Source organism: Lissotriton vulgaris, chromosome 8 (assembly GCF_964263255.1).
Source record: "Lissotriton vulgaris chromosome 8, aLisVul1.2, whole genome shotgun sequence".
Lineage (NCBI taxonomy): Eukaryota > Metazoa > Chordata > Amphibia > Caudata > Salamandridae > Lissotriton > Lissotriton vulgaris.
Window position 1 is genome coordinate 927,014,088 of NC_141696.1, and position 27,820 is coordinate 927,041,907.

Here is a 27,820-nt window from a genome sequence, read left to right on the forward strand (position 1 = left end):
TCGCAATCAGCGAGATTCGCGAATTTCCTGCAAAATCCGCAAATCCGCGAGCAGCGGATTTTATGGCTTGCTCGCACTGTTCGCGTGAGTTCGCGGCTTCCCAGTTCAACTTCGCGCCCCGCGAATAAGCACTAAATTGCAGAAATACGATCTTAGCAAAACTGAAACTACTTACCAGGTTCAAAAGTTCAAGCTCATCATTAGTAGCCATTTCCTGTAGTGCTTCCTGAGGGGCCCCTCCAGAGTTCAGTTGCCTACTTGCAACTATTATGTGACCCTGCTCTGACCCTCAGAATAGTTACACAAAGGTCCTGAATTACAGCTAAGGCAGACAAGCAGGAGCCAGGCTGGAAGTTCAAATCCAGTGACACATTAATCAGCCCCTAATTCATTATTGTCAGTTGGGGCAGGGCAGGTGTTGTAACTAATTTTGCAACAATGAAAGCACTTAGCAAGTGCAAAAGATCACTAATCAGGAAGCACTAAGGAAGCAGGTGCCAGCTAAAAAAATATTCTGTGACACATTAATCAGCCCCAAATTAATTCAGGTCACTTGAGGCAGGGAAGGTGTGCTTTGCTTTGCCACAATAATGTACACTGGACAACCAGAGGGTGCTGTGATGAAACAGAGGGTGGCATGGGTGGGCCAGAGGGTGGCATGAGTAGTCAGAGAGTGGCAGTGGTGACAGAGAGTGGCAGTGATGAAGAAGAGTGTCCCAAACAGGCTGGACACGTAGAAACAACAAGTTCGCAAAACTTGCGACCCGACAGGTAAGTTCGCGTTTGCGAAATTGTACAAAACCCTCGCGAACTGGCAGAAACCCGCGCGAACACAAAAAAAAAATCCGCAAATTCGCGAGAATTCGCGGATTTTGCGGATTGCGAGTTCGCAAATCCGCAAAATTCGCGAACGCTAGATTCGCAAAATTTGCCCATGCTTACTACCTGCCCTATTTTCCCAATTGAAGACCGTTTACCAGTGACCAGGTCAATAGATAAGCGTTTTTCGGCAAGGGCTATCTCTTTTTCCAAGATACAAGTAGTCCCTTTAAAAAAATGATTGATAGCGCCTGGCGCTGGGGTACGGGACTCAGTAGAACAAGGGCTGTGCTCCTCACGGCAGCAAAGTTAGGCTCCCAATCTAAACATTACAAGAAGTTCCTGTGTTTGACCACTTGTTTATAATCTTACATCACTGAAGCATCACTGAAGCTATCCAGCAAAATAAATCATCCACCAGTAAGATATCTGGCAGGTCAGTTAATAATGCACAGGCAGACCCCGTGGCCCAAGTCTTGTTCCAGCATTCAGCTGGCTACCGTGTTTTTCACTCACTCACACCGAGCACCAAGTACAATTTGGGTTGCTAATATTTGTTTCATTTGTAAATTGCAGTGCTGTAACAACTGTAAATTGCCCTGTTTCTTTTCCTTCCTTTTAATATATCCACATTAAATATGATGCCACGAGCACAAATAGTAAACAGACAGAGACTCCTTACCTCCTTATGATAATATTGTATTCATATCTTGCTTAATTGTCTCTGAATTATACCAGTTGGGTTATCATATGTTATTCTCATACTCCTACCCCAATCCCAACACGGTTGAATAACTCCTGTTATTTGTATAAAATTGATCTGGTTCGCAGCAGGCAATTCTGGTCACCCACTACGAAGAGTTGCACATTTCATACATCCCTGTTTCTCCAGGCACAATACTTAGTTCCATGCTCGTGCCGTGCTACCAGATGGGATCTGGCAGACAATGTGGGCATTTAAGAGGGCATCACTCTCCAGGTATCACAAGTAGAAGGTGGGGTTTCCTCACAGGAATTCTTTGATGTCCCTGAAACCTCCATAAGAGAACAGGGGGAAAGCTAACAAGCCATTGGACAACACACTTTGGGGATCCACACAACAGCAGGTAGTCAGCCCAGGCCGCCCACTATTCAGGAAGAGTGCACGGTCCCTTCCAATGGCAGTAATCCTCCTTGTCCAAAAAAGATTCCTCTGGCAGTGTGCACCACGCAGTTCCAGGATTTCTGGCCCCACGTCCCCATAAGTGTATCTCTATACTGCTGAAGTTATGTTATGTTATCCATCATTTATAATGCGCATGGATACTCCGAAGTGTCTTGGCGCGAAAGCCGAATTGCAGGAGATAGGGGGCATAGGCCGAGGCTAGTTGATTAGGTAAAAAGCAAGGTTTTCATCTGCTTTTTAGGCAGCCTGAGAACATGGATGTTCCAAAACTCAAAGGGCAGGGCATTCCAGTCCTTGGCCACCTTGACAGAAAGGGAGCTGCCTCCCGTCCTAGCAAGGCGGTAGCGAGGGATAGCAGCAAGGCATTGCCCAGTGGAGCGGAGATGTCTGTGAGGCACATAAATATCAAAGCGTCTTCAGAGATACATGGACCCCGATTTATATAGCAAACAAAACAGGTGATGGACCGAATGTGGATCAATGTCACACATTCACCCCAGTCCAAAGATCTGGGCCCAAATCCATCGTTTTTTTGCACTCCACACCACCCTGGGTTAGACAATGGCGATATGCAAATCAGCTCTGACCCTGTGCCCCATGGGAACAGTCCAGTCCGAACTACAAAAGCCATGTCCTTCCCAGAACGTAATCAAGCATCCGAGGACCGGACCGGTTTCGAGGTAACACCTCTCATCAGCCCGGCTAGCTTGACTCCAGTGGTGTGGAGTGCCTGGGACCCACGTCGGAGCATCCCCAGCGCACTTATGGCGGAATTTGCAAACAAAACAGGTGATGGACCGAATGTGGATCAATGTCACACATTCACCCCAGTCCAAAGATCTGGGCCCAAATCCATCGTTTTTTTGCACTCCACACCACCCTGGGTTAGACAATGGCGATATGCAAATCAGCTCTGACCCTGTGCCCCATGGGAACAGTCCAGTCGAACTACAAAAGCCATGTCCTTCCCAGAACGGAATCAAGCATCCGAGGACCGGACCGGTTTCGAGGTAACACCTCTCATCAGCCCGGCTAGCTTGACTCCAGTGGTGTGGAGTGCCTGGGACCCACGTCTGAGCATCCCCAGCGCACTTATGGCGGAATTTGCAAACAAAACAGGTGATGGACCGAATGTGGATCAATGTCACACATTCACCCCAGTCCAAAGATCTGGGCCCAAATCCATCGTTTTTTTGCACTCCACACCACCCTGGGTTAGACAATGGCGATATGCAAATCAGCTCTGACCCTGTGCCCCATTGGAACAGTCCAGTCCGAACTACAAAAGCCATGTCCTTCCCAGAACGGAATCAAGCATCCAAAGACCGGACCGGTTTCGAGGTAACACCTCTCATCAGCCCGGCTAGCTTGACTCCAGTGGTGTGGAGTGCCTGGGACCCACGTCTGAGCATCCCCAGCGCACTTATGGCGGAATTTGCAAACAAAACAGGTGATGGACCGAATGTGGATCAATGTCACACATTCACCCCAGTCCAAAGATCTGGGCCCAAATCCATTGTTTTTTTGCACTCCACACCACCCTGGGTTAGACAATGGCGATATGCAAATCAGCTCTGACCCTGTGCCCCATGGGAACAGTCCAGTCCGAACTACAAAAGCCATGTCCTTCCCAGAACGGAATCAAGCATCCGAGGACCGGACCGGTTTCAAGGTAACACCTCTCATCAGCCCGGCTAGCTTGACTCCAGTGGTGTGGAGTGCCTGGGACCCACGTCTGAGCATCCCCAGCGCACTTATGGCGGAATTTGCAAACAAAACAGGTGATGGACCGAATGTGGATCAATGTCACACATTCACCCCAGTCCAAAGATCTGGGCCCAAATCCATCACTTGTTTGCACTCCACACCACCCTGGGTTAGACAATGGCGATATGCAAATCAGCTCTGACCCTGTGCCCCATGGGAACAGTCCAGTCCGAACTACAAAAGCCATGTCCTTCCCAGAACGGAATCAAGCATCCGAGGACCGTACCGGTTTCGAGGTAACACCTCTCATCAGCCCGGCTAGCTTGACTCCAGTGGTGTGGAGTGCCTGGGACCCACGTCTGAGCATCCCCAGCGCACTTATGGCGGAATTTGCAAACAAAACAGGTGATGGACCGAATGTGGATCAATGTCACACATTCACCCCAGTCCAGAGATCTGGGCCCAAATCCATCATTTTTTTGCACTCCACACCACCCTGGGCTAGACAATGGCGATATGCAAATCAGCTCTGACCCTGTGCCCCATGGGAACAGTCCAGTCCGAACTACAAAAGCCATGTCCTTCCCAGAACGGAATCAAGCATCCGAGGACCGGACCGGTTTCGATGTAACACCTCTCATCAGCCCGGCTAGCTTGACTCCAGTGGTGTGGAGTGCCTGGGACCCACGTCGGAGCATCCCCAGCGCACTTATGGCGGAATTTGCAAACAAAACAGGTGATGGACCGAATGTGGATCAATGTCACACATTCACCCCAGTCCAAAGATCTGGGCCCAAATCCATCGTTTTTTTGCACTCCACACCACCCTGGGTTAGACAATGGCGATATGCAAATCAGCTCTGACCCTGTGCCCCATGGGAACAGTCCAGTCCGAACTACAAAAGCCATGTCCTTCCCAGAACGGAATCAAGCATCCGAGGACCTGACCGGTTTCGAGGTAACACCTCTCATCAGCCCGGCTAGCTTGACTCCAGTGGTGTGGAGTGCCTGGGACCCACGTCTGAGCATCCCCAGCGCACTTATGGCGGAATTTGCAAACAAAACAGGTGATGGACCGAATGTGGATCAATGTCACACATTCACCCCAGTCCAAAGATCTGGGCCCAAATCCATCGTTTTTTTGCCCTCCACACCACCCTGGGTTAGACAATGGCGATATGCAAATCAGCTCTGACCCTGTGCCCCATGGGAACAGTCCAGTCCGAACTACAAAAGCCATGTCCTTCCCAGAACGGAATCAAGCATCCGAGGACCGGACCGGTTTCGAGGTAACACCTCTCATCAGCCCGGCTAGCTTGACTCCAGTGGTGTGGAGTGCCTGGGACCCACGTCTGAGCATCCCCAGCGCACTTATGGCGGAATTTGCAAACAAAACAGGTGATGGACCGAATGTCGATCAATGTCACACATTCACCCCAGTCCAAAGATCTGGGCCCAAATCCATCACTTGTTTGCACTCCACACCACCCTGGGTTAGACAATGGCGATATGCAAATCAGCTCTGACCCTGTGCCCCATGGGAACAGTCCAGTCCGAACTACAAAAGCCATGTCCTTCCCAGAACGGAATCAAGCATCCGAGGACCGTACCGGTTTCGAGGTAACACCTCTCATCAGCCCGGCTAGCTTGACTCCAGTGGTGTGGAGTGCCTGGGACCCACGTCTGAGCATCCCCAGCGCACTTATGGCGGAATTTGCAAACAAAACAGGTGATGGACCGAATGTGGATCAATGTCACACATTCACCCCAGTCCAGAGATCTGGGCCCAAATCCATCGTTTTTTTGCACTCCACACCACCCTGGGCTAGACAATGGCGATATGCAAATCAGCTCTGACCCTGTGCCCCATGGGAACAGTCCAGTCCGAACTACAAAAGCCATGTCCTTCCCAGAACGGAATCAAGCATCCGAGGACCGGACCGGTTTCGAGGTAACACCTCTCATCAGCCCGGCTAGCTTGACTCCAGTGGTGTGGAGTGCCTGGGACCCACGTCGGAGCATCCCCAGCGCACTTATGGCGGAATTTGCAAACAAAACAGGTGATGGACCGAATGTGGATCAATGTCACACATTCACCCCAGTCCAAAGATCTGGGCCCAAATCCATCGTTTTTTTGCACTCCACACCACCCTGGGTTAGACAATGGCGATATGCAAATCAGCTCTGACCCTGTGCCCCATGGGAACAGTCCAGTCCGAACTACAAAAGCCATGTCCTTCCCAGAACGGAATCAAGCATCCGAGGACCGGACCGGTTTCGAGGTAACACCTCTCATCAGCCCGGCTAGCTTGACTCCAGTGGTGTGGAGTGCCTGGGACCCACGTCTGAGCATCCCCAGCGCACTTATGGCGGAATTTGCAAACAAAACAGGTGATGGACCGAATGTGGATCAATGTCACACATTCACCCCAGTCCAAAGATCTGGGCCCAAATCCATCGTTTTTTTGCACTCCACACCACCCTGGGTTAGACAATGGCGATATGCAAATCAGCTCTGACCCTGTGCCCCATGGGAACAGTCCAGTCCGAACTACAAAAGCCATGTCCTTCCCAGAACGGAATCAAGCATCCGAGGCCAGGACCGGTTTCGAGGTAACACCTCTCCTCAGCCCGGCTAGCTTGACTCCAATGGTGTGGAGTGCCTGGGACCCACGTCGGAGCATCCCCAGCGCACATATGGCGGAATTTGCAAACAAAACAGGTGATGGACCGAATGTGGATCAATGTCACACATTCACCCCAGTCCAAAGATCTGGGCCCAAATCCATCGTTTTTTTGCCCTCCACACCACCCTGGGTTAGACAATGGCAATATGCAAATCAGCTCTGACCCTGTGCCCCATGGGAACAGTCCAGTCCGAACTACAAAAGCCATGTCCTTCCCAGAACGGAATCAAGCATCCGAGGACCGGACCGGTTTCGAGGTAACACCTCTCATCAGCCCGGCTAGCTTGACTCCAGTGGTGTGGAGTGCCTGGGACCCACGTCTGAGCATCCCCAGCGCACTTATGGCGGAATTTGCAAACAAAACAGGTGATGGACCGAATGTGGATCAATGTCACACATTCACCCCAGTCCAAATATCTGGGCCCAAATCCATCACTTGTTTGCACTCCACACCACCCTGGGTTAGACAATGGCGATATGCAAATCAGCTCTGACCCTGTGCCCCATGGGAACAGTCCAGTCCGAACTACAAAAGCCATGTCCTTCCCAGAACGGAATCAAGCATCCGAGGACCGTACCGGTTTCGAGGTAACACCTCTCATCAGCCCGGCTAGCTTGACTCCAGTGGTGTGGAGTGCCTGGGACCCACGTCTGAGCATCCCCAGCGCACTTATGGCGGAATTTGCAAACAAAACAGGTGATGGACCGAATGTGGATCAATGTCACACATTCACCCCAGTCCAGAGATCTGGGCCCAAATCCATCGTTTTTTTGCACTCCACACCACCCTGGGCTAGACAATGGCGATATGCAAATCAGCTCTGACCCTGTGCCCCATGGGAACAGTCCAGTCCGAACTACAAAAGCCATGTCCTTCCCAGAACGGAATCAAGCATCCGAGGACCGGACCGGTTTCGAGGTAACACCTCTCATCAGCCCGGCTAGCTTGACTCCAGTGGTGTGGAGTGCCTGGGACCCACGTCGGAGCATCCCCAGCGCACTTATGGCGGAATTTGCAAACAAAACAGGTGATGGACCGAATGTGGATCAATGTCACACATTCACCCCAGTCCAAAGATCTGGGCCCAAATCCATCGTTTTTTTGCACTCCACACCACCCTGGGTTAGACAATGGCGATATGCAAATCAGCTCTGACCCTGTGCCCCATGGGAACAGTCCAGTCCGAACTACAAAAGCCATGTCCTTCCCAGAACGGAATCAAGCATCCGAGGACCGGACCGGTTTCGAGGTAACACCTCTCATCAGCCCGGCTAGCTTGACTCCAGTGGTGTGGAGTGCCTGGGACCCACGTCTGAGCATCCCCAGCGCACTTATGGCGGAATTTGCAAACAAAACAGGTGATGGACCGAATGTGGATCAATGTCACACATTCACCCCAGTCCAAAGATCTGGGCCCAAATCCATCGTTTTTTTGCCCTCCACACCACCCTGGGTTAGACAATGGCGATATGCAAATCAGCTCTGACCCTGTGCCCCATGGGAACAGTCCAGTCCGAACTACAAAAGCCATGTCCTTCCCAGAACGGAATCAAGCATCCGAGGACCGGACCGGTTTCGAGGTAACACCTCTCATCAGCCCGGCTAGCTTGACTCCAGTGGTGTGGAGTGCCTGGGACCCACGTCGGAGCATCCCCAGCGCACTTATGGCGGAATTTGCAAACAAAACAGGTGATGGACCGAATGTGGATCAATGTCACACATTCACCCCAGTCCAAAGATCTGGGCCCAAATCCATCGTTTTTTTGCACTCCACACCACCCTGGGTTAGACAATGGCGATATGCAAATCAGCTCTGACCCTGTGCCCCATGGGAACAGTCCAGTCCGAACTACAAAAGCCATGTCCTTCCCAGAACAGAATCAAGCATCCGAGGCCAGGACCGGTTTCGAGGTAACACCTCTCCTCAGCCCGGCTAGCTTGACTCCAGTGGTGTGGAGTGCCTGGGACCCACGTCTGAGCATCCCCAGCGCACTTATGGCGGAATTTGCAAACAAAACAGGTGATGGACCGAATGTGGATCAATGTCACACATTCACCCCAGTCCAAGGATCTGGGCCCAAATCCATCGTTTTTTTGCACTCCACACCACCCTGCGTTAGACAATGGCGATATGCAAATCAGCTCTGACCCTGTGCCCCATGGGAACAGTCCAGTCCGAACTACAAAAGCCATGTCCTTCCCAGAACGGAATCAAGCATCCGAGGACCAGACCGGTTTCGAGGTAACACCTCTCATCAGCCCGGCTAGCTTGACTCCAGTGGTGTGGAGTGCCTGGGACCCACGTCTGAGCATCCCCAGCATACTTATGGTGGAATTTGCAAACAAAACAGGTGATGGACCGAATGTGGATCAATGTCACACATTCACCCCAGTCCAAAGATCTGGGCCCAAATCCATCGTTTTTTTGCACTCCACACCACCCTGGGTTAGACAATGGCGATATGCAAATCAGCTCTGACCCTGTGCCCCATGGGAACAGTCCAGTCCGAACTACAAAAGCCATGTCCTTCCCAGAATGGAATCAAGCATCCGAGGACCGGACCGGTTTCGAGGTAACACCTCTCATCAGCCCGGCTAGCTTGACTCCAGTGGTGTGGAGTGCCTGGGACCCACGTCTGACTGTGGTGAATGTGTGACATTGATCCACATTCGGTCCATCACCTGTTTTGTTTGCAAATACCGCCATAAGTGCGCTGGGGATGCTCAGACGTGGGTCCCAGGCACTCCACACCACTGGAGTCAAGCTAGCCGGGCTGATGAGAGGTGTTACCTCGAAAACGGTCCGGTCCTCGGATGCTTGATTCCGTTCTGGGAAGGACATGGCTTTTGTAGTTCGGACTGGACTGTTCCCATGGGGCACAGGGTCAGAGCTGATTTGCATATCGCCATTGTCTAACCCAGGGTGGTGTGGAGTGCAAAAAAACGATGGATTTGGGCCCAGATCTTTGGACTGGGGTGAATGTGTGACATTGATCCACATTCGGTCCATCACCTGTTTTGTTCCCGATTTATATAGGGCATGGTGAGCAATAGTGGGAGCCTTGAATGGAACGTGCTGACCCACAGGAAGCCAATGCACATCTTGGAGAAGTTGCTTAGTGCTAGACCTTCCAGAGCTGCCCTGCAGTGCTCTAGTGGCCTCCTTCTGGACCGTCTGTAGCTTTGTTTTACTGATAGCCAGGAAGGCCAATGTATGGAGCTTTGGCGTGATCTAAACGCGAAAGCATGAGAGCGCTGGTCACCATTTCCTTTGCAGCTTTAGGCAGCAATGGCAGACATTTCTTGAGTTGTTTCAGTGTGCCAAAGCACACTCCAGCCAATTTCTGCGGGAGGAATCCGAGGTCCTCACTAAACCTGACCCCTAAGTCTTTTACTGGGCTCCCCATTGACTTGGACATGAGATAACCCTCGGGCCAAAGGTCATCCCTAAAGTACGGAGGGAAAGACCCATAGAGGAGTACCTCAGACTTATCTTCATTGCACTTGAGTTGAGTTGGGCCTGCGCTAGCCATTTAAAATCTTCAGCGAGACAGTTTTTAGCTAAATCAGGAGATACATTATTTTTCTTCCACGTAAAGAGAAAATGGGTATCATCTGCTATGATCTTAGCACCCAGCTCCTCCGCTAGAAAGATTAGTGGCACCACATAAACATTAAAAGAAGGTGGCTCAAGATTTAGCCCTGGGGGACACCCGTGGTCACACTTCTCGGTGTGGAGGAGAAGGGAGGCAACCACACTTGCTGCATTCTGTTCTCAAAGAAGGATTTGATCCAATCCCACGCCAAGCCAGAGATTCCAATATTGGACAGACGGGCCAGGAGTTGGTGATGCCCGACTGGGCTGGGTGTAGGGCACTGGAAGTCTCAACAAATGCAGACAGTTCTTTATGGTCAGCCTTCTCAGACACCTTCGCCACAGCCGGGAGAAGTGAGATCGGTCGATAGCTAGCCAGAGTGGCGGGGTTTAGTGAAGGTTTTTTTTTTAGCAGGGGGAGAAGTTTGGCTTGTTTCCGCTCAGATGGAAGTATAGCACTAGTAATTATACTGTAGTGCGCCTTTGAATTTGTGGATGGTTAAGAGGGGTTCCCTTTAAACCACAGATGTCTCCCCTAAATGTCAGTCCTGTCTGCCATGGGGACATGCAATGCAGATCTTAATCTTCAGTAGGGCCATGATCTGGTTTCCCAGAGGCCAAGTGTCAAGACCTCTCCCTCCAATCTATTCAGACAGGCACTAAAATGGCAGAGGTCTGTTGCTCCAGTTGCAAGCCCGATGTTTATAGCTGTCACAGGGGAATGCACAGCTGTCCTCCCCCAGCCTCCAGTGTTGAATCGAGTCAAGTGAACAGGCACACAAAGAGACTTAGAGCTTAGAAATGCCCACTTTCTATAAGTGGCATTTATAAGCTATTAATGACAAATCTCTCTTTACCACAGGAGAGGCTTTGGTATTGTGAATGCAATGACTGGAAACATTATGAGGCTGCTCCACAGTCAGCCACTATTGCAAGCTTGAAGTAATTTCAACCACTCCCCCAGGTAAACCTATGGGAAAAGCAAATCTCATAGGTAGTGAGAACACACATGGTTATTCTTCACTAACTGGGCAGGCCACTTGCTTCACCCCTTAAGACTTACCACAGGGGTTTCCTAGTGGTAATGAAAGGTCTTCTCAGCATTGGGCAGTGGTTTAGAAAGGCCAACCTGAGCATAACTGCAATTGTGTGCACACAAGCCTGTAAACTTAGACCTCGGGCCTAAACTTAGACTTTTGGTCTAAGTTTACCTTTGGAAACCAGGCCCTTATTCTCTCGGATACATTTTAAGCAGAATGGTGAACTGATGAACAGTATCTGAACTCATTAATATTTCCTTTATAAGCAGTTTGGGAGAGGGTCATAACTTTGCTGCTGGGATCCCCAATCTTACGGATAGAGTTTGTTTTTCACTTATTGATTTTATGTTGATCTCAGCCCCTCTTCTTTCCTCAGTCAAAGATCATGAGGTAAACTGGGAACCTCACAGTGATTCCAATCTGCTGACACTTTCATTGTTTTGTGAACTATTCCAAATCCTGTCACTCAATTGCCGACCATAGAGGTGAGGGTCACTGATCAGGGTGATAGACTGACATGGGTTAAAGTTATCCTGAGAGTTTTTATGAAAAAGTAGTGACCTGTTGTTTGAAAGCCTTAGACTTTCTTTGAACATTGGATCAATATTTGAGAGGATCCTGTTTTCATTTAATTCAATATGCAAGGATGTGATTTAATTGTTGACCCTTCCTGATAAATCTTTCCCTATGAGCTCCTATAGGCGGGTTGATCACTCATGGCCTAAAGTGGATCTTAACTTGATTGGTGCTTTGAAAATGCCCCAGGGTAAGGTCAAATGTTGTTTTTGTAGAGCCATTTTTAAACAAATGACTAAGGCTAGGAAGAATGCTCCGCAACAAGAGACAAGGGAACAGTTATTATTTGCTAATGCTCCTAAAATTGTGGATTTTATTGGAAAAGTTTTAACTATCCCCTTTTTTGTCCTCTGAGATCCTAGTATGTGCTCACACATTCCTTTCGATAAGTTGGTTAGTCATTTTGAAGGGATATATCATCTTTGCATGGCCTTAGCATCGAACCCTCTACCTCACGATGACCAGGGTGAGCCAAACTTCCACATATAAATAAAGGAGGTCACAGGTGCTATTATTGCATACCCTAAAAACAAAGGCCAGGGCCCTGATGGTGTACCTGCCGACTTATATAGCTCAGATGTCATTGTCTGGGCCCCTTTACCTACAATCACCATCAACGCTACTGTTAGTCATGACCTTCCTGTCATGGTCAAAGTTCATAATCGTGCCTGTTTTGAAAAGATGAAACAGGGATGATCCCTGTCGTTACAGGCACATCTACTTCATTGATTCTGTAGTAAAGATTATAAGGTACATAGTCTTAAACAGGTTGACATTTTGGGTTAATGAATGGCGTATACTTTCTGACCTTTGGAAGGGACTTAGGCACAGACTAGGTCTTTATTTAAGGTCTAATAAAAATATATTGGCCACAAAGGGTTCTTTTATTTATTTATTGATTTCATTTATACAATTTCTAAAGCGCACTATCACCTGACTGGCATCTTGGCGCTAGTAACTCAAAGACCATGTCCACACAGAAAGGGGCTAAAGCACAGGAGCTTGATCTCCTTTTCGTCACCGAAACTTGGCTTTCTGAGTCCTGTATGCCGGTGGTTGAATTTGCTATACCACGCGGCTTCAGTATCACCAGGATGGATCGACCGACGGGTAGGGGTGGCAGTTTGGCAGTAATTTACCGAGACCACTGGACAGTGGTGAGCGAACCGCCCGAACTACTTGGCGAGACTGAAATGCTACACTTCGCTGTGGTCCTCGCCCCTCATTTCACCCTGGGAGGTACTCTGCTTTACCGCCCTCCTAGCTATGCGGGTTGTTTTGCTGGTAATATTGAGGAGGTTATTGTTCCCCGCGCCCTTAAATTCTCTCGATATCTTCTTCTGGGGGATTTTAATATTCATATGGACGCGGTGGATTTACCGGAAACGATCGGCTTGGCAGAAGTCCTTTCGTTGGCGCATCTTACACAATGGGTGAACTTCCCCACCCATGCGGCTGGCCATTGGTTAGACCTGGTCTGTTCTAACTTTGAGATTACTATGTTACCCCCTAGGCGGGTCATCTGGTCGGACCATGCCTTAATTCTGTTCACCTGGCCCATAAATTCAAAAGGGCCGAAGGAATTTTCTGCCTCTCAAGTTCATACCCAGCGAATAAATTTGTCTACCTTTTCGGACTCTCTTATGTCTAACCGGCCGACCCTGCCATTAAATCTTGATTCTGCGGTGGAATCATTCAACGCCTGAGTTGAACAAAGTGCCGTTCTACACACTAATAAGAGTGGTAGCAGGCGGACGAGGTCGTCTCCCTCCAAACCCTGGTTCACCCATGCTCTTAGAGAACTCAAATTAGGGTGCAAAAAGCTAGAGCGAGCCTGGCTCCTTGAGTTCTGCCCTGAACTTAAGAGCAAGCTGCGGAGGGCGCAGAAGGTATATTATGCGGAAATCAAGGCTGCTAAAAGTAGCTACTTTTCTGGAAGGATTGAGAAGGCAGATAACAATGGCAGAGATGTATTTGCCATTGTTCAGAGCTTCCTCTCTCCATGTGCTGCCTCCCCTGCTCTCCCGGCTTCTGATCTGTGGTGTGAGGAACTGTCATGTTTCTTTGATAATAAGATCAAAAAAATTCAAGAGGAGCTCTTAAACTCCGGTGGTCCCCTTCTGCTTTCACCACCTATCATTGATATGGATGCAAAGCAACATGTTAGCCAATTTTCCACCTTTGAGCCAGCTCAGCAAGCTGATGTGCTGGCCATTTTGGAGTCGCTAAAGTCCGGTTCACCCTCTGACCCGTGCCCTGCTAGGGTTTTGGGGGGAGTGGCTAGCCTGGTGTATCAGGAGGTTACCCAGGTTGTTAATATGTCTCTGGCTTCTGCCTCCGTTCCTCTCTGTTGGAAACAGGGGAAGCTTCTTCCGTTGTTGAAGAAGCCCAGCTGGACCCCCTGGCTACCTCCAGCTATCGTCCGATATCATTGCTCCCGGCACTAGCGAAAGTGACTGAAAAAGTCGTTTTTAGGCAACTGAATAGTTTCATTGAGTCCTCTCAGGCCCTGCACCCGGCTCAATTGGGGTTCAGGGCTGCTTTTAGCACTGAAACGGCTCTGGTGGAAGTTTCAGAGGCCATTAGGGAGTGTCTCGACGGAGGCGGCAGAGCGGTCCTGGTTTTGCTGGACTTATCTGCCGCCTTCGACACGGTACCCCATGCCCAGCTGTTGTCTAGGCTGGCAGAGGTGGGGTTGTCGGGTGCGGTTCTGGCCTGGCTGTCCTCGTTTCTGTCTGAGCGGACGCAGCAGGTTTGGCTGCCCCCATTTGCCTCATCACCTAAGAAGCTCACCACCGGGGTTCCACAGGGCTCGACGCTAAGCCCACTGCTGTTCAACGTTTATATGACCCCGTTGATCTATCTGGCTGAGCAGTGGGGAGCCAAAATAATGTCATACGCTGATGACACGCAGCTGTTGTTCACCTGGCCTAAGGACTGCTTAGACACTCAGGCTGTCTGTTCTTGTTTGACCCATGTTTTCCGATGGCTTGTCTCAGCCCAGCTTAAATGCAACAAGGGCAAGTCAGAGCTACTATTTTATGGCAATTTTCCGGCCAATTTTAGGGAGCTTATTTGGCCGACTGATTCTGCATGTCCTAGCTATCACGGAGGCCCGGCAAAAAAATCTGGGGGTCTGGTTTGGACAGGATCTTAAGTTTGAAGCTCATCTAAAAAAACTTACTGCGACCTGTTTCGCGACCCTCAAGTCACTCAAGAGATTCCTTCCCCTTCTCCATAGGGAGGCGAAGGAGACTGTTCTGCGTGCTTTGATCCTGTCAAGGCTCGATTATGCCAATGCTCTCTACAGTGGTCTCCCTAAATACCTTATAAAGCGGCTGCAGATCATTCAGAACGCGGCCGTGCGACTTCTGTTCCATCTTCCACGAAGAACTAGTGCACGTGCCCATCTTCGAGAGCTCCACTGGCTCCCAGTGGCACATCGCATTATGTTCAAATCATTGGTTCTGGCCTTTCGGGCCGTGCATCAGCAAGGCCCACAATACTTGCACAAAAGGTTTACCTTTTACACTCCTCATCGTGCTCTTCGATCGGCCAATCTCCGTCTGATGTCTATGCCCAAAGTCAGATATGCGAGACTGGGTGGTCATTCAATTTCTGTCCAAACAGCACGGGCCTGGAATGCCTTGCCGTTTTTTCTGAGATCATCAACTACATTAGCAGGATTTAAGAAAGGTCTAAAAACCCATCTTTTTAATCTCAGTATTTAGTTCCCTGTTTTTTTCTTTTCTTGGATTGGGTCAGCTTAGTGCTCACATATCGCACCAGGATACTTTGTAGTAGCAGAGCGCGCAATAAAATGTTTTATAACATATAACATAGTTCTTAGGAAATAACCAAGTTTTAAGGTTCTTTCTGAATGCAAGAAGATCCTTGTGTTGTCTCAATTCAGTAGGTAGCATGTTCCACAGCCTGGCCGCAGCCACCCCAAATGATCTACCACCAGCTCCAACTTTTTTAAAACATGGAACTTTTATTAACTTGCCACCAGAGGAGCGGAGCGTTCTGCCTGGAACGTACCATTCAAATTTTTGCTGAAAAGAGACGGGTCCTTTTCCATGTAGGGCTTTAAATACTAGACACAAGGATTTAAATTTGATTCTTTGTGTCACAGGGAGCAAGTGCAACTCCGCCCATTCTCCAGAGGCAGAGGACCCCCTTGACCATCCTAGTACCAGTTTGGCAGCAGCAGATTGCATCCGCTGTAACCTGTCTAGTAGGAATTTAGGGGATTCAAGGAGCAGGGCATTACAATTATCCGCCCGACCAAGTATCGTACTCCGTGCTATCAGGACGCGGACTTGATGGGGTAAAAGTGGAAAAATCTTCCTCAAAGAGCGAATAATCGCCAGGCAGCAGCTCACCACCTTCCCCACGTGCGCCTCCAGGTAGAGGTTAAAATCAAATTTTACCCCCAAATTATGAACTGTTTTGACCGGCTGGCCAGGATTGGGAAACTCTGGGGGCCATAGATTCAAGGGCGGCCCTACTGTGTTCCTGCGCATCTCAAAATGCATCAGCTCAGTTTTAGCTATATTAAACTGTAAAGAATTCTCCTTCAGCCACTGTGACATATCTTCGAAACATCTATGAAACCCCTCCCACTGAGATGGTCTGCTCTCCCTCCAGGGAGAGAATGAGTTGCGTATCATCAGCGTAGTTGATGACCTTGATGTTATAACGCTTGATGATCGTAAACAAGAGTCTCAAATAGACATCAAAAAAGATGGGGCTGATGGCCGAGCCCTGAGGCACCCCATGTGAGAAATGAGAAGAGGCGGATTGGTAAGGAGGAAGAGACACCGCTTGCTGCCTCCCTGAAAGAAAGGAGTCAAACCACCTAAGGGCCACTCACGTAACTCCCACCTCACTCAACCGGTTCAGAAGGATGTTGTGGTTGACCGTATCGAAGGCGGCAGACAGGTCCAGCAGAATTAACACTGCTGCCTGGACCCTGTCTGCCTGCCCCCGAAGCTCATCCATTACGATCACCAGTGCGGTCTCAGTACCATGAGCCAGTCGAAACCCGAACTGCTCCTCTTCCTTGTGTTTAGCCTGTTCTAAATGCGCGGACAGTGTGCCACTCACTACCCGTTCCACTACCTTGGCCGGAAAAGGGAGAAGGGATATTGGTCTAAAATTCTTTAGACATTCTGGATCAAGGGAGGGTTTTTCAAGCAATGGCGTTACCAACGCCTGCTTCCATTGGCTTGGAACCACCCCTTCTGCAAGAGACTGATTACAGATCTTACACAATAGTGGGAAGAGTTCTACCCCGAACTCCTTCCAGATTTTAAAAGGCAGTGGGTCCAAGGGGGAGCCTGACACAATGCTATCTGTTAACTTGTAGAAATCCTCAATCTGAAGAAGGGGACATTCAGAAAGTGCCCCCAAGGCAACCTCCACTGCACTGCCATTCCCTGTCAGCTCACCATTGCCCTTGATGAGGGACAGCTGCTCGTTTCCACCTTTGGACTTCTCTGATGCCTTCCCCAACTCCTCAATGATAATGGCAACTTTATTGTGAGAAAAGTTGGTAAGATTATCACAGAGCCTCTGAGATGGCAGGAAGTCAGTTTTACAACACTCAGGTTTAGTCAGGCTATTGAGGATTTTAAAAATGCAGCGAGAGCTGTTTGAAGCCCTGAGTATCGCTGAGGTGAAGAAGTCACCCTTCGTTCTCTTAATGACCTTCCTATATTCCAAAATTTTTGCTCTCCAAACCTTTTTGTCCTCAATTAGATATTTCTGTCTCCAGATTCTCTCGGCCCGATTACAATCAAGCTTCAGTTTTTTCAATTCCTCCCCAAACCAGGGGGCAGATGGCCTCCCCTTACTCTGAAAGGATTTGCGAGGTACCAGTGAGTCCAGGGTCAGAGTGATCTCTTTACAGAAAGTGGAGTAGTTCTCATCGACCTGAGCCTCCGGCGAGAAGCAGTCTCACCGGAGGAACGTAACTTGGTGTGGAACGTAGCTTGGTGTTGGACAGGGTGAATACAGACAAATAGTGGAGCATTATGACTTCTTCGATGTTGATGCTTAAATGGTTTATTTTCTGCTTGACCTTCACTCGAATCTCTCATCTTCGGTTAGGTATGGCTCAATTGAAGAATGTTAGGCCTCTTTTAAGTTAAAGTGAGGAATTTGACAGGGGTGTATCCTTGCTTCCTTTTTGTTCTCCTTGTAAATAAATCAACTGGAAAGTAGCCTAGTTTTGAGTGGACACGTATTGACCTTCATTAGAAGGCATTCAATTCCAGTATTACTCTATGTGGATGACACTGTTCTACTTGCAGGAAAAGTACCAACATTAAAAACCTTATTTAATGGTAGTAAGGAATAGATCATCATTCTAAATCCCAACTGTTTAAATTAAAAATCAGCACAATTAGCAAGATTGGTTATTTTTCCTATTGTGATCAAGTATTTGATTCCTCTTACTCCGGGGCGTCATTGTTGACATCTAGAACACATGGGGGCATATTAGCAAGAACCACGTTAAAATTATCGCTGTTTTAGCGGCAGGAAACTGCTGCTAAAATGACAATAATGGGCTTTATGCGTTATAGAATTCCAATAGATGCCCAGGTTAGATGTCCTGCACATCTAACCTGGGCTTCTATTAGAATTCCATTACGCATATTAGCAAGCCCATTATCGACGTTTTAGCGGCAGGAACGGCGATCATTTTAACGAGGTTCTTGCTAATATGCCCCATAGTTTCTAAAGGACTATTTCTTCTGTTTTTGACTTTGTCACCGTATGAGGTGATAGGCTGTTAGAGGCCTTATTTAAGATGTGTAAGGCAAAATGTGTATCTATAGATTTTCATGGTAGTGCCATCTGTGGGTATTCCAATGCATCTTCCTTGCAAACTGCTGGCAATTAGTTTCTTTGGAGGGTGGTATCCCTCCCCAATTGTTCTGGCTCGTTTACTGCCCATGAAAAGCCAAGTCAAGGTTTTCCCACTGATGTCCTATGATGGTGTACATTATTGTATGGATTTTGGTCTTCCTTAAGTCAGAAACCAAACTAAATTGTTTGTTAATTAAGAAATATTTAACCTTGGATGGGGCTAATAGATTTTTCTGATTCTCCTCTGTTAGTAAGTCTTTTATGCAGCTGGGGCATCCTGAGATCTTTGACAATCCAGAAAAGATTATCAAAGATGATTTGGCTTGGACTAAAAATACATTAATGGACTTTCCAAGGGGCGAGAGAGAGTCATTGGAACTGATTAAACCCTTTGTCAGAACATACATAATCCTAAAAACATTGATCACCCTAGAACCTTACTTAATGTTCGTAACTTCTATGACCCATCATGAGCTGGGATTCTGTTTTGAATCAGGATGCCATGCATTTTATAATGTTGTGTCATTCTACATTGATTTTGGGGTAAAAGTATATTATTTCTCTTTTCTCAGAGAAATAATTTGCTCAAGTAAGGCCCACATTGTCACAGTCATGCTTGAGCAGCGCACTTTATTACATTCCCAGTTTCTTATCCAGTGTTGTTAAAGTAAGGAAGAGGATGGACCTTACACATTTAGGGGTCGATTAGGATCGCGGATGGACTTGCGTCCGTCCGCGACCCCAGAGCAGGAGGGAACCTCCGCATGGCATGCGGAGTTCCCTCCTGTGCAATTAGGATGTGACTGCCACCCTGGCGGTCACATCCTCTATTTTTAACATTGCAGCGGGTGCAGCTTCAACCTGCACCCGCCGCAATGTTAAAAATGCACGCATTGCATTTGCATGCAGAAAGAGGCAGGCACCGCGCGGTGCCTGCCGCTTTCTGCATGCAAATGCAGGGGGGCACCATAGGTACCCCCCATGTGCACCCCCCACCCCCCCTTCACCTAGGGGGCCCGCAACGGGCCCCCGCAGTGAAGTTCCGTATGCTTTTCCACGGCGGAAAACCCACAGCGGAAAAGCATAATTCACTGGCCATCCTAATATGGTGGACGGTGTCTGGAAGACACTGTCACCATATTAGAGCTTTTCCGTCGCGGTTGTAAGCCAGCCGCGGCGGGAAAGCTGCGGACGGAAACCAGGACTCACCAGCCATCCTAATGTGGCGGTGGGTCTTTGGTCAGTCCGCTGCGGTTTTTCCGCATCCTCGGGGCCGGCGGTGGCTTCCGCCGGCCCCGAGGATGCGGAAAAACCTCAATCATAATGATCCCTTAAATTTGTGTTGATACTTTGTATTTTAACAGTGTTTGTGTTATTTATTAGGTCATTTATATTAGAGGAAGGAATGTTGTCATTGTTTCTTTCCCAATACATTATTGTGTTCTGATTATAAGTACATTGCTATGTTTAACTTTGAGATGTTTTGATATTGGTTAGTTTGTATATACTTGTGGATTTTATAGCTGTACTGTATTTTATTTTCTTCTGTTGTCTTATATGGTTTAACATAAAAATGGTCTTCCTTTGTTAATAACACATAAATGCTAGATGCACACCCTATGTGTCCATTAGTTTCATATTTAACATTGTTGGTATGATGCTCTCAAGGCGGGGATTTGGCATGTAGCTCCTGATGCATGCTCTGCCCATGCATGCCAATTGTAATGCAACAAGACCAGTGCATAACCAATACACCAGTTCAGGGTGCATAGTCTGAAATCGGCGTGTGGGTCGTTGTGTTTCAAACTGTTCGAAACACAATGGCCCATGGGCCGATTTCAATCTGTTCACCCGAAACTGGTGTATTGATTCTGCATTGGTCTTGTTGCTTCCTTTGTTAATGTCAGGTCAAAGATACATGGTTGCTCCACCTCTGTGCGAAAATATTGGGGTTGGGAGGGGTTGGAAGTAGGCACAATACAGGTAGGGAGTACTATAAAAAAAGACCTTGCCGGGACCCCTAACAAGGTGAGTAGTTCTATAGAGAGATTGCATACCATCACTAGACCTAACATCTACCCTTGGCTTCCCTACTTTGCACAAATATGCTCAAAATAAACACTGAATGATAAACCTAGATAGGTCACACAATGCAGCTGCCAAACAATTTATTTTTCAAAATAGACTAATAAAGCAAACATTTGTTTAAAAAAACAAAACAATGTATGTCCTTGGCATCCTGAAAAAAAACTCCCAGAGTGATGGGATAATTTTTCTTTTTTTTCTGTTTGGAGCCATCAGGCTTTTACTGGTGGTCCATAACAGAAAAAATTACGCTTGAAAAACTCTAAATGAGACCAATGACTTTTAATCCTGACCTTGCCATTTAGCTAAATTGTGCGCTCTTAGTAATACCCTTTGGAACTTAGTCCTTTGCGCCCAAGTTTTGTCCATGATTGGGATTTTCCAGCCTGAAAATTGTTAGAAACTTTGAGGTTAAAAAAATAGGTTACTTGGACTGGATGTTACCTCTGGAGAGGATGGGTATACAGTATCCACTGTCCTGGAACTTGGTAGGCTTTTGAACAAGCAGTACTGCATTACAAACTCAGGACTCAAACTTTACCTAATTGTTTGAGCCTGGGTAAATCATACTGTCTTTGTGCCTCTGTCCTCTGATCTGACAGGCTGTGGGTGGTGGACCAATATCTAAAAGGTTTCCCTAAATGTTTGCAGGATTTACTAAAACTATGAATGATCCAGAGATAATGAGCGGAAATAGCCAAATGTGAGTTAATGATTGTGCATACCTATGAGCTTACGGTCTCTATCAGAGGATCATGGCTGAATTTTGACACTTTAAGAAAAAGTGTGTGAGAATAGGAATGTTCAGGGGGTGTGGCTTTTGGGCCGGCACAAGATGGTGGCGTTCCCCTGAGCCCTGGAATGGGTGCGGAGCTATTTAGTTTCTGTGGCATCTCCAATGCGGCAACGGCCTTTTCTGGATGTGGTTCTCAGCTCTGCATCATTGGCGGTGACCAGTGTGCCACGGCGGTGATTCTCCTCATCTAGACATGAGCGGCCGCAATTTTAGGTGGTGTCTTCTCAATATATATATTTTTTCCCTACTCCTGCACATCAACTGTTTTTTTGCATCACTGAACTAGTGTTTATGTGACACATAGTTTTGTCCTGACTAATGCAGCGATGATTTGGCTCCTTCTTGCCTTTTGATGTCTCATCAGTGAAGTAGTAACTCCCTAACATGTCTGCCTACAAGTGACTTTGTCTGTTTGCAGTCTGGGTCTGCTTCTTCCATGTTCGCATTGCTGGAACTCAACTGCGATCCTTCTCTGTGATGCCTTGGAGTTCTTGACAAGTGTGTCAACACTGAGCTGTCAATCTCTTCTTGGGTGTATGGGCCGAATTTGTTCCTCTCAAATCCTTACGCAGCGTCCAACTCATTATGGCAAGATGGCCAGCGGTCTGCATACATATTCCAAGCCATTTTCCTCAAGAACCACACCATAGAGAGTGAAGAATGGCACTCCTCCTATTTTATCTTCCCAGAATCCTGTTTTAGATTCTATCTTAGATGGGGTACGTGGTCTTCAACCATTTAGGGGCGCAACTAAGGAAAAATTGCAACAAATTGAGGATCAACCAATTTTCCTCACGAACCACACCAAAGAGAATGAAGAATGGCACTCCTCCTATTTTATCTTCCCAGAATCCTGTTTTAGATTCTATCTTAGATGAGGTACGTGGTCTTCAACCATTTAGGTGCGCAACTAAAGAAAAATTGCAACAAATTGAGGATCAACCAATTGTAATGGAGGGGAAGATGTCAGAGTTAAAACAACGTGTGGGGGATCTTCAAGATATAACTACCAAGAACATGAAATCCAAAAGCTTAAACTACACACTGAAGACCACGAAAATTGAAATAGATGGAAAAATCTTCGCCTTTACTGTCTTCCTGTGAACATTGAGGGCTCTGACCTTCTGACCTTCTTGAAGAAATTTCTTCCAGACCTCCTGGATCTTCAATCTTCACCGTCTCTTAACATTCAGCATGCACATCGTTTGGGCAATCATCAACCTCATTCAATAAAACCACGAGACATCATAATACTCTTTTTGGAATACACTGACCTGATGAGTGTCCTGAAGGGTGTTAAAGTTAAACGTTGTCTTATTTGCTCTGGCCATTACCTTTTTATTTCACAGGATGCTTCCAGCGCAACGAATGCCGGTAAAAATAATTTCTTGATCTTCGTCCCCAGATGAAACACTTAAAGATTCAATATGGCATTCTACATCCATGCCTTTGTAAATTACCCATGAAGGCACCTCCTGTTCTTTGATGAATCGGCTAAACTGAATACATTTCTGTGTAGTATTAAAAATTATAACATGGAGACTAATGCTTGATAATTTCAAACATACTTAAGTTCTCTCACAGTTTGTTTTGGCCTGTACTCCAATTATATATTTCTTTATGCCTATGACTAATCTCCTTTTTATTTTTCCTTTCTTATTTTTTCTCTTTCTTTTTCTATGTATGATACTGATATTCTTAGTTTTTTTTGCATGAAATGTCTTACTTTACTCATTAGTCTTTATGTTTCGCCTTAGCCTGAGGTTACTTCTTGTACAATTCTTTTTTTTTCTTCTCCTTTGCCTGTCTTGCTCTTGGCGTAAGCATGCCCTTCACTTAGTGTTTTATTGTTTCAATTCAGATCTGAATCTTTATCCTTGATCTGTCTTTCATTCCTCTCTTTCTTATTTATTTCCACTTACCCCTCTCTCTCTCGCACTTGACCTTGTTCTGTCTTATCTTCCCCTCTCACTATTCTTGTTCTTACATGAGTGTTTTCTTTATTCGTTTTTATTCCTCTCATAACTAAGGGGCTCATTAAAATGGCAGAACAATCACCACAACTGGGCCGGCGGTGGTGATTGTTCCGCCATCAGAATGAGATTTAACCACTGCCATATTAGGATGGCGGTGGGTATCGTGGCGGACGCAAAGTCTTTCCGCCGCTTTGCTGCCGGTGGTAATCGTAACGATTGTCTAGCAGGCGGAGCAGGGCCACTAATTTGGTGGTGATGCCTAGCAGGCACCATCTGCCATATTAGGATGTGGGAAATGAAAGACCTTTCCATGGCAGCAATGCCGCCATGGAAAGGCTGGTGGGGATCGGGTCTAGGAGCCCGTTGTGGGCCCTCCTTGTGTCTGGTGGAGGTGGGGTGCGCCTATGGTACCCCCCTGCATTTCGCTGCACCGGGTGGCAAGCACCGTGTGGTGCAGTGAAATGGTAGACGTGCGATTTTAACATCACAGTAGGTGCTGCTGTCAGCAGCACCCGCCGTAATGTTGAATTGCAGAATGCAACCGCCTTGGTGGTGGGTGCATCCTAAATTGTGGTGTGGGACTGCCGCATGTTTAGCAGCCAGTCCAAACACCGCAGGGATGGCGGGCAGACTCAGGTCCGCCCACCATCCTAATTAGCCTCCATCTTTGTATATTATTTTATGATTGTTAAATGTTGTCTTTTTTATGGTCTTCCAGCCCTTTGTGCTTGGACCCATGAATTTGCCTTCACCCCACAACATGTTTAATGTTGTCATGTGGAATGTCCTTGGTCTAGGTCATTCCGTAAAGCGTCAAAAGGTACTTTCTCATCTATTTACAAGTTAATACACATGTTGCTTTTTTACAGGAAACACATTGTAATTATGTTGAATCACTTAAACATAAGCATCAATGGGTTAATAAGGTTATATTTTCCCCTGCTGTTAATCGTAAGGGTGGTCCATAAGTCACTGAATATTCAAATTTTGGCAAGTGAATGGGATACGAATGGACAATGGGTTTTGGTTGACACTATTATATTTCAAAAGCAATTCACCTTTCTCAATATTTATGGCCCTGTTAAATCTGACCCTAAATTTTGGCACAACATTAAATTTAAACTTTCCTCAATTTCTAATCACATTATCATTGTTGCCGGTGATTTTAATGATTGGTTGGACCTGTTCACTGATAGAAAGTCTAAGTTTAAGTTTAAACCTGACAAATCTCACAAGGCTTTTCAATCCACCATTTCCTCTCAGCCAATCTTTGATGTATGGAAAACTTGTAACCCTGATATGTGTGAATTCACATTTTATTCCAATTTATACCACACTTTGATCCATATTATTATATTTTGGTTTCCAAATCACTACTCCCTTCAAATCAATCATCTGAAATCGGTTCTATTTTTATTTCCGATCATGCTCCTGTTTTGTCTTCCTTTGATATGTCCCTCAACACCTCTAAACAGGGCTGTTGGCATTTTAATAGTACTTTGTTGTCAGGCCAAACCTTTATTTTGGAAACAACCTCTTTTATTAATGAATTTTTTCAAATTAACTGGTCTAAAGATACCTCTGTTCACAAAAACTGGGATGCTTTTAAGGCTTCCTTCAGTGCCTTCACTATTGCCTACTCTGCCAGAAATAATAAATAATTGAATGCCAAATACCTCTCAACTCTCCAACATATAAAGGCTCTTGAGCATACCTACTTCACCTCCAAATCCTCCTCAAGTTTACAAGATCTGTTTAAAGCCAAGTCTACCTTGAATAAGATGGCTACGGTCAACGCTTGTAATGTCCTTTTGAAAATTGAGTCCAAATACCATGGAGGCCCAGATAGTGCTGGTAAAATGTTAGCCAAATATTTTAAAATCAATTCTGAACAAAAAACTATTGGTCCTATTCGTTGTGAACATAGTAACAAGTTGCTGTCATCTGATTCTGATATTACAAACGTTTTTCAGACCTATTATAAACTATTATATACAGTAGACAAAACCCCTTCTGAATGTGATATCAAATCTTTTTTCCAGGGACTCCCACACCCTCCCTCCATTCCTGATACTCTATCACCCCTTGAAAGAGATACTTCCCTTCAGGAAATTTCTAATGCTCTAAACTCTTTAAAAAAAAGTTAAGGCTCCCGGCCCTGCTGGTTTTTCCGCTGAACTTCTCTAATGTTTTTCCTCTAATATTGCTCCCAAATACCTTGAACTTTTTATTTCTTTTTTTGTCTAACTCTAAATCCAGTGGTTCTTTTCTGGAAGCCTTTATTGTCACTATCCCAAAGCCAGATAAAGACCCTACCCTTTGTAAAATTTACCACCCCATTTCATTAATCAATTGCAATTGTAAAATGTTTGCAAAAAAATAAGCATCTCCTTAGGAGAGCATCATCCCTCTTATTAAAGCTGACCAAGCTAAGTTTATTAAGGGCGTGCTTGCATCCAATAATTCCAGAATGTTCTCCAACTTTGTCGCCCATGGGAAAAAATATTTCTCTCCCCCAGTGGTCTTGTCTTGTTGTTTGATGCAGATAAAGGTTCTGATCGTATACATTGGCAATTAATGTTTTCTACCCTTCGTTGGTTTGGTTTTGGGCATAAATGTATTTTCCTTATCAATTGTTGTATGTTGAACCACATGCTTGTGTGTTTGTTAATGGTGATGCCTCTCTCTATTTTAAGCTACCTGGAGGCACTAGACACGGATGTCCCCTCTCTCCAATACTTTTTCTTCTTTGTTTAGAACCCTTTCTTCAGCGTATTCGATGTAACCAGATATAACTGTGTTTAAATTCAATTCCCAAGAAATCAAACTCTCTGCTTATGCAGATGACATTCTAATCTATATATCTAATCCCTCAACTCCCCTGGCTTTTTTTTAACAAGAGATTGCTTTAGATTTCAATTTCTCTGGTTACAAGCAACATTTTTCTAAAACCAAGAATTTGCCACTAAATAATTATATAATTCTTGTCATAAACATAGCAATGTGTTTAACAAGATTAACTTTACATGGTGTCCCCATAAGATCAAATACTTGGGGGTTCGGTTTTCCCCCATAATACCTGATACACTAACTCATCATTTTAGTGCTTTAAAACGTAATCTTCAAAAGTTACTAGCTTGCTGGTCATCTCTATTTTTATTCTGGTGGGGTAGGTTGGGCACCATTAAAATGAGGATTTCCCCCATGTTTTTTTATACTCTCTATGTTACACTTTAAAAATCCTAATTATTATTTTCCCCAAATTGATTGTACATGTACTAAATTTCTTTGGAACAACAAACGTGTTCGTATTGCTTTGTCTAAGCAAACCCGACCAAACACTGAAGGTGATGTACGATTTCCCGACTTAAAGTTATATCATACCCCCTTTTTAATTGACAATTTTATACTATGTCTAAAGAACACTATGACTCTCCTATACCAACATGGATTGTTTTTGAACAATCTTAACTAGGCCTGGACGGTAAATTCCTTTCCGGTCGACTGTTATAACATGCAGTCTTAACCTCATATACCTACTGAATGAACTATTCACACATTTTTTGGCAATCACACACCCCCCCACCAAACCACATAGACATTCATTTACCCATACAAATACTCAGTTAAGAAACCAATAACAAATATAGTCTTTAACATAGCAATTAAGACAAAGCAATAAAGACTTTCACACAGTTTAGTAACTACACATTATATATAGTGAGACTCTACAAATTAGTCAAGGAAACAATCAATGACACTGTTACTAAATCCACCATCCACACATTTATATTTATATATCCACTCATTCTTCAATGCAGAGTAGTGTATTTATAATACATATTTCATTATTAAAGCAAACCACATTCACTGGATGATGTCATCAGTAATGTCATCAGTGATGTCATTTGACATGTCATCAGTGATGTCATCAGTGATGTCACTGACCATGTCATGAATGATGTAATATGTGAAATTATCAGCAGTGGATTGTGGGCGCGCGAGTTATAGTGAGTACAACTAACTATAACGGGGGAATTTCAATGGTTTTGTATGAGTAAAATGTCCAGCTAACTGTAACTGGTATGAAACCTATGTTTTTTTCAGTGAATTTCAAAGATTTTTTAAATGCTAATTCCTAACTATAACGAGTGTGAAACCTATGGGGCCTTATTTACGAGCCCCTTGCGCCTCCGGAACGTCACTTTTTGTGACGTTTCGGTGGCGCAGAAGACTGATTGATATTTATCAGGCAGGAGTAAGCCACTTTTTATGACAAAAGGATACCAACATAACTTGAAGGAAATAAGAATGCCCTGAAGAAGTTCTGTTGTACAGAACAGAACGCGTCGGCTAGCTGTGGTACATAAACGTAAGGAAAATAAAAGCATTTGAATATACACCAAGATTCAGTGCTTCAATAAGGACTCTAAGTGATATGATTTGATTGGACTTGTTAGGCAAGTGGTGCTGTGCCGAACTTTGGAATATTCTCCA